This window comes from Cyprinus carpio, chromosome B25, assembly GCF_018340385.1.
Source record: "Cyprinus carpio isolate SPL01 chromosome B25, ASM1834038v1, whole genome shotgun sequence".
Lineage (NCBI taxonomy): Eukaryota > Metazoa > Chordata > Actinopteri > Cypriniformes > Cyprinidae > Cyprinus > Cyprinus carpio.
In genome coordinates, this window is record NC_056621.1 from 383,294 (window position 1) to 396,980 (window position 13,687).

Here is a 13,687-nt window from a genome sequence, read left to right on the forward strand (position 1 = left end):
GTTTTGCTGGTATATATCTTGATATTACTGACACCCTTATCTAGTTAGTTGAAATCAAAATTAAAGTTGGAACCACTTTTTTAAAGTTTTCCACCGTTTCAGAGGTATGTAGATGGAGCATTGAGTGATAACATGCCTTTCTCTGGTCTGAGGACACACAAAACACATCTCGCCTTTTTTCTGGAGAGAGGTGACATCAGTCCTTATGGCAGCCCTTTTTACTGTCATGACTATTACTACAACTCAACGTCAGCCTTCACATCAACTTCTTAACGCACCACCGAGGTGGTCATTGCATTTTTGTGCCTCCAGAACCAGAGGTACATTTATGAATGCTTAATTTTTCAAAAAAACATATTTAGGCCCACATAACCTTGTTGTGGGGTTTCGTAAGGTCTTGGCTGAGATGTGTCAAAGCTGGATATAAGGATGCTTTCCATTTGTTTTTAACAGAAAATGGTTGAGTAGCCTTACAACTCCTTCGTGAAGATGATATTTGGCGTAATTGTGAGGATTCTAATATTGGTTTTAAGAAACTCAGACTCTGAAGCTTTAAGATCGCCGCGGGTAGAGCTGACCCTAATAGAAGAAGAAAAGGGGAGAATATCCAACAGCCAGTAAGAAATATCTTAGTGAAAAACAAGCTAAGGGTGACTGGGGAATTCTAAAAATGTCCTTCCAGCGAGTCCATCAAAAAAGGGTGAGACAAACATAACTTGCCTCCAACACAATGAATTCCAGTTAAAATCAAAAGATTATGATCTATTTTTCACCTTCGGCTCCAGTAGTTTTGTAAGGCTAGCATGAGGGGAGCATGACGAGAAATAAGGACTGTTCTCTCTCCGTGAAGCTGGTTTACTGTCTATGTGGTGCATTTTGACGGTGGAGATGGCATACATAATGCTCTTAAGGTATATCGTGTTAAAAACAAGTAAATTGAAATATCAAAGTCTAATTTCATGCTAAGACCCTGACTGTTTTTTTAGAGCTTGTTGAGTGCACTACAGAGATGTGGTCATTCATATCTGCTGGGATGTGGCAGTATGACAATGGAGAATGATTGGACAATATTGAAGAATGCTTTCTCAAGGTTTAAAGATATTACATAATAATCCAAAGATTAAGTGTGATGTCCCTAAATACTTTTCGCTGCTGTCAGTCACACGTTCGCCTCGAAATAATCCAAACTCTTCACCAACTCACTTAACCCACACCACCTATTTTTACAAACACTGTGTAATATTTTGAATTAAAAGGGGTTTCAATAACCTTTTGAATCTTGATTTTTTGTAATCGCACTAACTTAAATTGCCTATAAAGTTAAATATGTCAGATCAATTACAAAATGAATGTCAGTGAATCCTTGGGTTTAGTGCTTGTTTGCCTTATGTATAATCTCCTTAAAAAATATTACAATATATAATCAAACATTTTCTACCAGTTTACAAGCTTTTCTCACTAAAATATAATTACTAAATACTAATACGGAAATAAACGCCAAGCAGAACTTAGCTAACTGTATTTAAGAAACAAGAAATTCATGTTTACAGAAAGGGTTAAAAAAAATAGTAGCACCAAGTAAAAGCATGTAGAGATAATCCAATAAATTATGGCATGTTCAGGATTATTTCACATATAAAACAGTCATACTGTGTTGTATTTACAGTACTGAAAGCGGAGAGGTTGCTGTATACATTTTTTTAAACAGTGATGCTGATGCTTCCTCATAAGGAACACATTTAAAGATATTTGCAATGTACAGTCTTGCAGTGGCACCATAGAAGTTCATAGAAGTCCTTCCAACATGTAAAAAAGACCTTATATTGTCACATCAGATAGTAACAAAACATTATTTAAATGTTATCATCACAGATTTGCAATATTAGTTTAAAAATGTGCTCTTTAAAAAGATTTGGGTAGTTACACTTCAAATATTACTACAAAAAGCAAAACATAATACATCCCATCTAAAATATCAAATGAAAAACTAGTGTGTGCTCCTTATGAACAAATCAAGTATCAGTCCCTGATATCGCATACATGCAATAAACCAGTGCCTCAGAACCTCGTACACTACACTACCAAAAATACCGCCATTGACTCTAACCCATTAAAGTAAAAGATGAGTATATTCTCCAGTTCCATAGAAATGCTAATTCTAAAAAGGTCTAATTGAAATTCATAGTACAAAAAGTTCTTTTCTTTAATAAAGAGGCATTTGAGATCTCCAAAAGGCCCCCAAATGAAGTTCAGAGGTTCAGTTTCTTTTAAAAGCACAGCAGCCATTGGATTCCCTTGTGCTTGTGAAGTTGGGGCCACCTTTCCATGATACTGTGATTTCCTCAAACTCGGTCCTGAAATTATAACGTAACCAGACTTGTCACAGCAACGCCACAGGGGATAAGAAACCAATGCCCCAAAGACTCCTGGAATCGACTGAGAAAAGATAAGAGGCACAACAGCATCTTGTTGGAAGAGCACAGGAACCGACAGCTTCGTCTGAAGTCCCTGAGAACGGTCCTTCCTCCCTACACCCCAGCTTTGGGCTTGAGAGGGAGCTGCCGATGTATGGGAGCTGATCGGCAAAAGACTGCGTCATACACTGACCGTCCTGAACCTGGCCAACCGCGTTTGGATTCGTAGGCGCCTTCTCCACTGTGTCAGCTGGAGGTATGAACACAAAAAATTGATTTGTAACATCTAAAGACCTCTTTGAACTGGTCATGGTATGGACAAAAAGTTCCATAGAGAAGAAAGATGGTACCAACCTTCTCCTCAGATGGGAGAAAGTACCAGGGGTATCCATTGCTTTGGACTTCCTTAAGGTACGGGTTCACCGTACGCTCCCTCCGAAAGCGGTCTCATAACCAGGATCGTAATGCCGCTTCCTTGGATGGCCATCCTTTTAGGCGTCCTCTGTAAGTACAGAAGGAAGATAAAAGTGGTCAAGTACAGTTATAATTGTTGTATATCAGGAGCGGCAATCATAATTGGTTTGTTGTACCTTTGGCCAAGCCGAGATCAATGGAGTAGTTGACTTCTTCTATCTCCTTGGGCTTTGCAACCCCCTTCAGCTGATCTCGGAGCTCTCTCAGCTTTGATGTAAAAATGCACTTTTGTCCTGAGCACGTGGGAAACTGAGCACAGCGGGCGCTGGAGGAGGGCATCAGGTACAACGCCTACCAGAAAACCAGTAATATACGACCACCCCCTCATTTTTGACAAAAATGTTCCTTTTTTTTTTTTTTATGAAGTGACACAAAAAAAGGGAATTTTTTTTTTACCGTCTCAGAGTCAGGAACCCTGTGAGGCTGTAGGCCAAATTCAAGTGTTTTTGGCTTCTTCCCAAAAAAAAATCTCCCTTACAGAACATTTCATATATACCTAAAAACAAAAGATTATGGTAAAATGCACACCTTCATATCAGTATGCATTGTGTATTTGTGTTGAATACTTACATTTTCCATTAAAAAAACTGCTATGAGTGGCTTGAAGTTCTTTATCTTTTCCCACTAAGATTTTACCACCTTCTCGACAGCTCCTGCTGCAGAAGGGTGCACGAGTAAAACAGCCTTAGATGAGAGGAACATCACCTATTTCAGTATAAAGAATGAAAGTAGAGTGATAATCTAGCGCACCTAGAGAGATCTTGCTGCCCGGTGTCGCTCTCGCTACCAATATTTGTGAAGACGCTGCGGTATGCTCAGGCAAAACTCTGATTCATGCCATTGTGATTTAGCCGCTTCTCTCGTGAATCAGACAGGAAACAGACACTTCCCTAAAAGATTGAGAGAACGGTGTATAGTTTAACTTATTGAAGATTAGAGATTTTAAAACTAGTTATGTTTTAAAAATAATATATTATAGATATTTTTCAAAAACTACATTAGGCTGCTAACATATTTGTATTTTCTATTATATTTTAAATATATAATAAATGTTATTTTATATTAGAATATTTCTGTAATTACATTATTATATAAATAAAATCTTTTTATATTTGTATACAACCACTTTTTAAAATGTTAAAATAACAACAACAACAACAACAACAATATTAATAGAACTGTTGTATTATTAACAATAAAGACATACTATAAAATACCTCTTTATATTGAAAGATAATAATGTCAACATAACGGTTTTTAAAAATTCCTTAATATTCCTTAATAAAAAATATGAATATAAGTTGTTTATAATATTTGTTCTTTAATTATTTCTATTATATTAAGGCAAGGCAAGGCAAGGCAAGTTTATTTATATAGCACATTTCGTACACAATGGTAATTCAAAGTGCTTTACATAAAAGAAGGTAAAATAATCATGAAGAAAAATAATAACAAAAAAATAAAACAAGCAATTTTAAAAACATAAAACAGGCAATTTTTAAAACATTGGAAATGATTTAAAAATGGCGTATTTAAAATAATTTAAAACAGTTAAAAATAGAAAATGATTTTACATAGAATATAGTGAATATGTAAAATACAGTGCAATCAATTCGGACATAGCACATTGCTCATTCAACAAATGCACAGCTAAACAGATGAGTTTTGAGTCTAGATTTAAATGTGACTAATGTTTTAGCACATCTGATCTCTTCTGGAAGCTGATTCCAACTCTTGGGCGGCATAGTAACTAAAAGGCGGACTCCCCTTGTTTTGTGTGAACCCTTGGTATTTCTAACTGACTCCGATCCTAATGATCTGAGTGGTCTGTTAGGTTTATATTCAGTGAACATATCTGCAATATATTTTGGTCCTAGGTCATTGAGTGATTTATAAACGAGTAAAAGTACTTTAAAATCAATCCTAAATGTAACTGGAAGCCAGTGTAAGGACCTGAGGACTGGTGTGATATGCTCAGATTTTCTGGTTCTAGTCAGAATCCTGGCAGCAGCGTTCTGGATGAGCTGCAGCTGTCTAATGGTCTTTTTGGGAAGGCCGGTGAGGAGACCATTACAATAGTCCACCCTGCTGGTGATAAAGGCATGAACAAGTTTCTCTAAGTCTTGACTGGAAACAAAACATCTAATTCTTGCAATGTTAGTATGATAGTATGCTGATTTAGTTACTGCTTTGACATGACTACTGAAACTAAGGTCTGTCTCAGAATCACACCAAGATTCCTGACTTGATTTTTAGTTGTTTGTCCCCTTGAGTCAAGGTATGCATTCACCTTGAAAACTTCATCTTTGTTTCCAAATGCAATAACTTCAGTTTTTTCCTTGTTTAACTGAAGAAAGTTCTGGCACATCAACTATTAATTTCATCAATACATTGGCAGAGGGAGTCAATGGGGCTGTAGTCATTTGGCGATAAGGCTAGGTAAATATATATATATATTTTAGAATATTTTATTTATATTATTAATATATATTACCTATATTATTAATATATATTTAACCTTTAGAATGTCTCTTTTTTTTATTTGTAAACAACCTTTAATATTAATATATTACAAAGGCAATATATTAGGGCTGTCAAATCGATTAATCGCATCCAAAATAAAAGTTTTTGTTTACTTGGTATGTGTGTGTGTACTGTGTACATTTATAAATATATATAAATGCACACACATACATGCATAGATTTAAGAAATATGTGCACATGCGCGTATATACTCATATTTATATATATGATTTATATTATATAAATATAAAAAATTCATATTTCTTAAATATATACATGTATGTACCATTGCACATATAAATATATACAGTACACACACATATCAAATAAAAATAAAAACTTATTTTGGATGTGAATAATTGATTTGACAGCCTAGAATATATATTTATAATAGCAATTATATAAATAAAATAAACAATATAATAACAACAAAATCTCTTTTTACATAAAAGCATAATATAACAATAGAGATGAGTAAATTGTAATCTACTTACAAAAATGGTTTCCTGGTCAGGAAACCATCTTCTAATGTAGGCGCCATCAACCCTGGATTAATTCCGATCTGTATCATAAATATAAGATTCATTTCAGTCATCTGGGTTCAATTCCATCATTGGTTTAACATTCTTCATTGTTAAAAGGCAACTTCAGAGAAAAGGCAGACCCACTTACAATGACATAATCCAGATTGGTGGTTAGAATGTCAGGAAGGGTTTTCTTCATGACTTCCTCCGCCGACATGCCCTTAAAGCACGCCTTTTTTCTCTGCTACTTTCTTGCCAGGTTTCGTCAACTTCCTCCTTGTCCTTCAGCTGGCTGGGCCGGCTCCTTATCCCCTTGGCTTTTTTGGGTTTGGGTCCAGGTTGCCCTTTGGGTTTTTTAGTTCCTTGCTCTCGTGGGCGCGCCTTCCTCGCTTTCCTTAGCAGGTGCATTACATGTGGGAGAAAAAAAACCCCACTTGTGGCTCAAGCCTTCATGAGAGACTGTAATCCTCAGTCTGCTGAGGCTCGGTTCTAATGCTTGAAACAACACACCTTTTCTGTGCAGAAGCAGGCTTCCAGTTTGGGGCGGGATCCTCTGGGTGTACAGGCATCTGCTGCATGCCCTCTATCTGCTCTGTGTCCCGCCATCTAAAAACCAAGCATTAACCCAACATACACAAATCACTGTGAGGATACTGAGCCTCGCACACAATGTGCAAACAAGCAGGAGATGCTTCGCACTGAGAAACACATGCACGAAACCCTAGTTCAGAAATGAAACAGGGACTGACTGAGGTGTCAGTCCACCTTAGGACTTCTGTAGAAAAAAAGTCCCACTTAAAAGGACATATTTAATAAGAGGCAAAATAGAGAGTCTTAATCAGTTTGGCCAATATTCTATTCCGAAGTAGTGAAGTCATGATTTAACCCAACACAATGGCTGTTTACGCGGCTGACAAGTAACTTTGCATAATAGACAAAACATTTTACAATAGAATAATACAAAAAGAGGAAAATACATTTGCAACTCTTTAGATCGCATAGTTACTTTTTGCATATAATAGAACTGGGATGATATTAATTATTATTAATTGTGGCATTAATTATACACCACTAAATCAACAAAATAGTAGTTCTTAATAAGAATAATTTTAACTGATGTTAACAGACACTTAAGTCTTATTTAACAAGAAACCTTCAAAGTTAACAGACAACACAAACAAAGATGACAATGACATTTGCAATATTTTGATTTCACACCGTTTGATCATAAATGATAATAACGGTATGATGTGAATAATAACACGTAATTCTTAGGACTTATTATTACAGCAATAACCCATAAATTACTTTTATAACTATAAAAACGTGTAATCTTTTTTAAATAAAGAAAATGTAAAAAAACTATAAAAATTGTGATTTTTAGATTCTAACATTTGTTTAAATAATGTATGAAATCAAACATCAATATAAGACTAGTTGAGATAGATTAGAAAACTTTTTTTTGATACAGGTCAGAGTTCAACATATAAAAGCAAAAAATTATTAAAAATTACTACTATTCAACAAAGATTCCAGGATTGCAAATCTTATTTATATGCATGATAAATACTAATGAGCGTATTATTTAATTATTAAACTACAATACATTTATAATGGCTATAAAGCTTGCAATATTTTTAAATAAATCTATAAAATTGAAATACTCATTAAAATGACATTTAAAAATACATAGAATTATACATCACAATCACACTACTCACTACACTTCACTAAGATGCTACCTCTTTACATCAGAGTTTCTATTGTCAACAAGCTTTGCAACTTCCATAAAGAGTTACTTGTTATACCAAAATCATGTGTGAAGTCATTAAATGCAACCCTGCAAAAAGAACACATTAATATTGCAGGAACACATCAGTTTCCAAAACAAACACAAGTTGCAAGTTTCTTTGCTGGCGTTAAGCTGGACAATAACGTGTTTATTTGCGGCGTGTTTCGTGCATGGCGGTACAGGATGTTATGAGCATTCAAAAAACAGCCTTAAATGCTGATAGATAGTAGACAGCATAAGGGAAAACCGTTGGGATCGTAATTAAATCGTGGCGCCAGTTGACGACATTTGGTGACACTCAGCCATTGTTGGAGGTATTACGTAGGGGGCATGAGGCAAAGATCCATAGAGCCGTTCATCCATCTCTAAAAGAATTTACTTAAATAAATCACTATTTGTGTCATTTCAACAGCAATTTCAAGTGGTATTCTCACAGGAGAATATTTATAACCGAGCCCTTTTATAATAAATAGGTTCAATTTATACATAAATGCAATTCTAAATTTAGTGAAATATCAAAACATATCCAGCCTAGTCTGGCTTAAGTGTACAAACCAGATCAGAAAAGGTTCTGTGTGCTGGATTTTAACACACTCCACGTAATCATCCAACACATCTCACTCTCTCTCACTATTTAGACACATCCAGTCATTTAAAAAAACTAATCTAAGGGGGGGGGGGGGGAAAAAAAACTAATCTAAGTTTAGTAACTTAAGTACATATGAATTCAGCAGGACAAATGCAGGTAAACGGCCTAAGATCCTTTATTTCACATCAACATAAAAACCATATGTGATGCTGTTAGCATGGTTCGGCTAATACTGGCCTAGAGTGCAAATTCATTGAGCACAATGACTGATGGTCGCTAGCTAACTGTGCAGAGCGCTTCTATCGGCAATAAAATACATTGACATTGTGTCATTAATTAAAATTACGCATTACTTGTTAAATGAATACCTCCGTTGTGATATGATTAGAAACGATAGTCCACTGAAATGCTGTTTTTTTCTCGTTTTAAGAACAAAACCGGTGAAAGCAACAAAGACGAGAGCAAACAGCGAGAAATCAATTTTTGACAGTGGAGCGTACCAAAAGCACCAGTAACTAGGGGCGTTTTGGGCACAGTACGTCTGTGTCTTAAGTTATATTTAAAAAGGAAACAAAGAAAACAGAAATTAAGTTTTTTTTTTTGGGGAAGTATTTTTAAATGTAAAAACGAAAAACGTACCGGGGGCTATTGGTTTTATCTTAAATTCATTATGGAGATGAAACTACTGCACCCCTCTGAAGTTAATAGTATGACCTCCGTCTCCTGTGACATTTAAACGCTTCAGAGCGTTGCTTCCTATGGCTGCGCTTCAATAAATAAAATACGCCTTTAATACATAGTTCGGTTGTGAGCGATTTGCACCTTGCAAAAACACATTTCTTCATTGATTTAAAAAGTTCTCTCAACAACAAAGATTATAGTCGCGGCTTTATTTTCAGACGTATTAGAAAGGTATTTATTTACTGACATAAACGAATACACATGGCTTTATTTGGCCTTAGTAATACATACATATAAAACATAAAATACAACTTACAAACGACATACATAGTAGCTAATTCTCACAGCAAAAAATGAAGCTGGGTTCCTTATGATTGTAACAGGTATAAATGTTACTAAACAGTTATGCATACTGATTGCAAAATAACAAAACACTAATTCTAAAAAGTCTAAAAATAGCATTCAGAATGAGGGAAAGATGAGTGATCTGTATTTCAATAAGCACCATAACGTGGGACTGAGCTGCCATCTGCAATACTACAATAAATCCATGCACTGAGGACATGCACAGTGATAAACCTCTTCCAGAGTCCAGCCATGGTTTCCATTAGGAATCTGTTGCACTGAAATACTCATATTAAAAAACCTAAAAAATAAAAATATGTGAAGTGAAACCATTTCATATCACGAAAAACACATAACGATCAGCTAATGGGAATACATATTACCAATCAAAAGTTTGGGGAAGATTCTTTTTTAAAAGAGAAAAGTATCTTATGCTCACGAGGCGCATTTATTGACCCAAAAAAATTACAGTAAAAACAGTAATATTGTGAAACATTACAATTTAAATAACTGTTTTCTATTTGAATATAGATGAAAAGTCAATTTATTCCGTGATACAAAGCTGAAGTTTCAGCATCCTAACTCCAGTCTTCAGTGTCACATGATCCTTCAGAAATCTTTTTGCTGCTCGAGGAACATTTCCTATTATTTTGAATGTAGACAAGTGAAAAAACAATGCTGCTTAACATTTTTTTGTGTTTAAATGTACAGTATTTGTTTGAAATGCGTACTTGCTGAACAGAAGTATTAATTTCTTTAAGAAAAAAATCTTACTAACCCCAAACCTTTGAACTGTAGTTTATAACTGAAGTTTACTTAAAAGGATAAAAATAGAGGCACAAAAAGTAACAAAGTCTCAATCAGAAAGTCATTCACGCTTTCACACAGAGATCACGTAAATTAAATAATTCAGCTAACAGCTCTGAATCAATCACTCAGAAACAGGCAAAACACATTAAAATATTAAATAAAACAATAATAAAAAAAGAATGTTTAGCTGGGTCCTTTTCTCAGGCTGTTCAGTTGCTGTTGCTACATCTGATGTCTGGAAATCTGGTCCGCAAATCGGCTGCATTGTCCACCGGTTGTCCCGATACCTGATCTAAAGAATTTTGAATATTGATTACAAGCACCTGACACAAAATGGTTCATATTCTTTCCGTACATGATATTTATATACCGTGTCTGTAGAAGGGCGGACCTCAAATGCTTGCTGTGTGTGCTGCTGTGCTCCATGGGCACAGGTCTCCTCGTATCCAGGGTCATGCTGCTCTTCTTTGATTGACAGTCTTTTGGCATCCTCTAGAATAAACAATGACAACGTACATGACTGGCTAACAACTTATATTTCTGAACCAACACAAAAAAAACGGCTTTCAATTGTAAAAGTCTTCACCTTTGGCCAGAGGCAGATCAAAATGTGTAGCTGGTCTCTTGGATTTCTCTTGAGTCCTCACCACTCCTCATCATCTGGTCCCTGAGCTCCTTTAACTTGATGAAGAAGTGCACTTTGTCCTGAGCACGAGGAAACTGGGCACAGCGTGGGCTTGATGATGGCATCAGATAGCAAACCTGGACAACAGAAGGCTCATGTCTAATCAATATGCAACTATAAACAGGAACATAAAAACTATTAAGAAGAAGCTCCTACCGTTTCTGTTTCTGGCACTTTGTAAGGCTGCAACCCGAACTCTAAGTTCTTAGCCTTTACTCCAAAAATTCTCCTTGCAAAATGTTTAGTAAATACCTGAAATATCAAACAGGATTAACTTTCATTATAAATATGAGTTTAGAACTTAAATCAATAGCAAATCGACGACTTAATTTTCCATTGAACACAGCGATTAAAGGTCTGTACATCTGGAGCTTTTCCAAAAGCTGGTGGCCACCTTCACGGATCTCTTTGCTGCAAACCCAAACACCAAGATATTCGAATGTATTCATATCAAATGCAATCCTTTGAGCATAAGCTCATTTTTAAAGTGTGATCCCATTAGCAAGATGTTGGAGAAAATTGGCATTGTTTCCGACTTTCCAAAAAGATACATTCTCTATCGTCAATAGTTTCTCAAAGTATGAAGCTTGCTGCTCACAAGAAGCCGCTATAAAACCAAGCTGCTTGAATATGTTAGCCAAACCTGCTTGGAAATACATAAATGTGACCCACACCGTTCACACAGATCATGTAAATGTTAAAGTCTTACTTTGATAGGTCTTTACTCCCAGGTGTTGTCCTCTCAACCATATTTGTGAAACCAATGCCATACCGTTTCAGGAAGCGTCTGGTCATGCATGTGGTTGAGCTGTTCATCAGTCAGCCCAGAAAGATATAGGCATTTCCCTATGAGTACATCAACAAACAATCAAAAGATGAGCATAATGTATATATAAACATCCTTTACAAAAAAAAAAAAAGAATAAGTCTGAATAATACATACAAAAGTGGTTCCCAGGATTTGGATTAATGCATTCCCTTGTAGGCTGACAAACGTCTGGATTGATGCCGATCTGTAAAAGTAGCAATGAGTTTACACAAACAAACAAAAATCGTCATTTATTTATCATATGTATTAAATCAGATTAATTATAAAACCCATAATAATATTCATATCAAAGAGCTGTAATTCTTAAACCTTTCCTCCAATTTTGATGTGAATACCCTCAAATTAAATCTCAAAGTGTGCACTTTAAAGCAGCCCATATTCATTATGGGATTGTAACGTGAATATGTTTTGGTCAGCGGATGAAAAAATAAACATTGTGCCGCGTGTCCAAATATATACGGACCTAACTGTACATCTGTACTTAATTTATAGCAGAAATAAAAAACAGATCAAACTTTATAAAACCAGAACAACTTACAATCAGCATGTCAAGATTGTGTGTGATGACGTCTGGCAGCTTTCTAGCCATGACTTCCTCCACTGACATCCCGTTGAACCGATCTAACGTCCTCTTCGCTTTCTTGGCAGACTCTTCAGCTTCCCAATCTCCTTTCCTTCACCTTTTGGAGGCCTTCCCCTTTTCTTTCCTTTTGCCGGAGTCGTCGGAAGGGCTGCAAACCAGATGTTAATAAGCTTGCAGAAACATCCCAGTTAAATTGCACACTGTGAGGATGCAAAAGGTCACTTACCTGGTGGTTGGGCAGAGAGTTGATGAGGCTGCTGAGGTTGATCCAGATATGGCGTCTTGATGCACTGAAAGATCAGTCATGATTTTGTCCTCCACAGGTCTCTCGGCGTATTGACGGCATTAACCATCTGTGGTATGCGGAACCTGCTCTGCCTGGTACTGCTGAGGATGGTGGTTTGATACCTGAGAGAAAACAAAAATTACAGAGACAAAGACACCGCAGCTTACTTCAAAATCTATAATCTAATCTTTTTCTTGTCAGTGTTTTACACCATTCACCATACACCTTCATATCCCATTTTGATAGCATTTGTCGGTATAAACACATCACTAATTTATTTAAAAACATGAGAAAGCAACTCTTTTGGGATCTTTTGGGGGCTGGGCAAATCACCAGTACTGAAGATAATCCATAGGGGCGTCAGAGATGAATACTGCCTTTCTTCCATCTTAATGTGGTGGTCTTACTTTAATAGATAATATTTCATGTTTATGTTACTGATATGCCAGCTGGTAAAACAACACCTCCCTTTGTTTAATCCTCTGTTACTGTCCTATTTTCATTAGTCTTAGCTTATCAATTAAACGTCACAGGATAATTCAAAATACTAATTTTGTCTAAAAACATGCATATTTCAAAGACTAATCAACTTCTGTTACTGTAGGATGCAGCTAACTAGCTCGTTATACTCAATAAGCTAAGAGCTGTGTGTGGACCACTGACGGATACAAGACATTAAAATAACTTCGTTTCTTCAAACACAGATATCATTTCTGCGTTAGGATTATAACTCTACCTTCCATATATATTCTTCAGACCTTTTATGGCACATTTGAGTATTTTTAGTGCGGTAAAGCTAAATGATGCTACACATGATGGATTGCAGCCGGTGTAAGTATTAAAATATCAACAAAGGTTAAAGGCTAAATTCAAAATAAAAGTCCTTAGTTTAATGCATGTTTAACAACAGATCTACCTTAATAGTTTTTGGATTCAACGCTTTTAATTTTTTTATCTAATTCTTATAAATGATGATTTGAAAATTAACATGATAAAACCTTAATACAAGGCAACCAGTCGTGCCGTAATTTAAATCCACACTTCTTATACCACTATATTTCTAATGGCTGGCTTCACATTGTCGGACGTCGACCATTATTTTCAAAAGGATGGGGTCGTATTTTTCTCTTCATACCTTTTATGTAAGTAAAA

At 35.7% G+C, this 13,687-nt stretch overlaps 2 pseudogenes; both read right to left on the reverse strand.

Annotated features, from left to right (window-relative positions):
• Positions 1–470: 470 nt before the first annotated feature.
• On the reverse strand, positions 471–9,596 carry LOC122142362 (annotated as a pseudogene).
• A 303-nt stretch (positions 9,597–9,899) lies between these two features.
• LOC122142407 lies at positions 9,900–12,923 on the reverse strand (annotated as a pseudogene).
• Between the last annotated feature and the right edge of the window lie 764 nt (positions 12,924–13,687).